The sequence below is a fragment of the Capra hircus genome, chromosome 4, assembly GCF_001704415.2.
Source record: "Capra hircus breed San Clemente chromosome 4, ASM170441v1, whole genome shotgun sequence".
Lineage (NCBI taxonomy): Eukaryota > Metazoa > Chordata > Mammalia > Artiodactyla > Bovidae > Capra > Capra hircus.
In genome coordinates, this window is record NC_030811.1 from 23,312,269 (window position 1) to 23,314,504 (window position 2,236).

Sequence of the window (2,236 nt, forward strand, 5' to 3'; positions counted from 1 at the left end):
ATAAATAAATAAAATTATATACATATATATAAACTACAGAGATCCGACTCATGGTCTCCCTTGGGCTTCACCAACTGAGTTAATCACGTTAACCCAAACTGAGAATTACTACTGTGGTGTGATCCACGTGTGACAACTGTGTATCTTTCCCACATACCGTCCCCTCCCAATTATCTGCACAAATGCAGGGGTGCGGTGGTGCAGATAATTCAAAACAGGGAACAGTCCAAATGCCATTTCTGCTTGGCTTGAGAATACATTATGCAAATTTGTACAGCAAATTTACTTTCCTTATTACATTTTGCTGGGATTCATATTAAAAAATTGTTTGCATTCTCTATGAGTGTGAGTGTGAGTGTGTGTGTGTGTGTGTGTGTGTGTTGTGTAGGGGGAAGTGGTAGGAATGGGATCCCTGGAGTTCAAGAGAATCATAAAACCTTGGCACTCAAAGAAGCCGTACCCATCGTAATGCAACTTCCTCCTTCATTTATTTTGAAGAGGCAGCCAAGGCCCAGAGAGGTTATGTGACTTTTGTGAGAACCCAAAGTAACCTGGTGGCAAACCAGGAACCGGATGTACCTTTCTGACTTATTGCCTTACTCCAAGGGAGACTCAACTGAGTATTCTGGTCTTGTCCAGACAAACCCAAACACATGCATGATCTTAGCTCTTCCAAACTGCAAAGCCATCTGCATTCTCATTTCTGGACAAAGAGTCACTATGCCCGACTCTTTGCAATCCCATGGCCTGTAGTCCACCAGGCTCCTCTGTCCATGGGATTCTCCAGGCAAGAATACTAGAGTGGATTGCCATTCCCTTCTCCAGGAGATCTCCCTGACCCAGGGATCAAACCTTCATGTCCTACACTGGCAGGCAGAGGCTTTACCACTGAGCCACTAGGGAAGCCCTTCTGGAAGCATAAAACTTTCTAAAAAAGTCTGGATAAGGAGGCTCCACTTCCATGCGGACTAGATAAACACCTGTTCTCCCAAGGCAGTTAACAGCCCTGGTGGGCGCTGAGCCTTCTTAGTTCCTGCTTTTGAGATGTGAACAGCGTGGCATCAGCCAAGAGCTCTCAAGGAGGATCACCTGTCTCCCGTACCAGCTGGGAATTGCTGGGAGGCCACAGACACTGAAATTAGTGGATCTCTACCTCGGAGAGTGTGGCGAGGGAGAGCAAAGCAAGCAGCATGCTTTGAATCATGACTCTAGCAGCATATGTCAGCCTGATGGGTAACCTGGGGCTTGGCCGCCAGTGAGTTAAGCTGACCTTGAAATAATAGCTACAGAGAAAACACGAAGCAGAGAGGCAGGGTTCCACCTCTGGCTAACCTCCCCAAGAAGTACAGCAGTGAGGTTGGAGAGGAGACATTCTATAAGATCAGCCAGCAACATCGATTCGGGTGCCTCTGGGGAGGTGGGCGGCTGCAGGGGATGGTGATGAGCTGTGCTGGATTGCACACGGCAGTGAATCGATGTCCAAAGAGACTGGTCTGTTCCAAGGGTTATTATCAGCTAGTGGCTCTTTGTGGTTTGGAGCGGACAGACTGGCAGTGGTTCCCTGGGTTTCTCCTATGTGGGCAGCTGTTTTTACTGCTTTAGGTTCTCCTGGAGCAATTTAGCAGGAGGCACTGGAACACCTCAAAGTGCTCAGAAGCCAGCATGGCCTTGGAGGCTGGCTTCCAGTGGGAGTGGAACCCAAAGATGGAGGAGAGGCTCTGGCAGGGACACAGGCTGGGTCAGCTTGGGCTTCCAATCTGGCAAGTCGGATCTCTCAATACCACTTGCCGGTCCCGTACACTTTTATTTTCTGCCAAAAATGAAGGCAAATATATACCTTTGAATGCAGAATAATGTCTGAAGCTACTTACTAGGTGTTTCATCATTTTAATTAAAAGAAGTTCTTTCTTTTAATCAAAGATGGATTCCATTAATGTTTTCTTAATTCTTTCTGGGCAGTCTTTTTCTCTATTCATAGAAACATCTGCTTTGAATTGCTAGAGTTATCAATAATAGCAACATTATTAATGTAATGGATTACTAACAATAATATACAATAATATTATAACTTTAATTTATGAAATGTTAACATTGATGGAATCACTAGTGTAGAATTTCCTATTTTCTCACAATGGCCATGTGAAGTCATTAAGAGCATTTGATTATTCCAGGGCTTCAGCGAGGTACCCTGGCTTATCCAAGGCACAGCGGACTGGAGAGTGGAACCCAGGTCTCA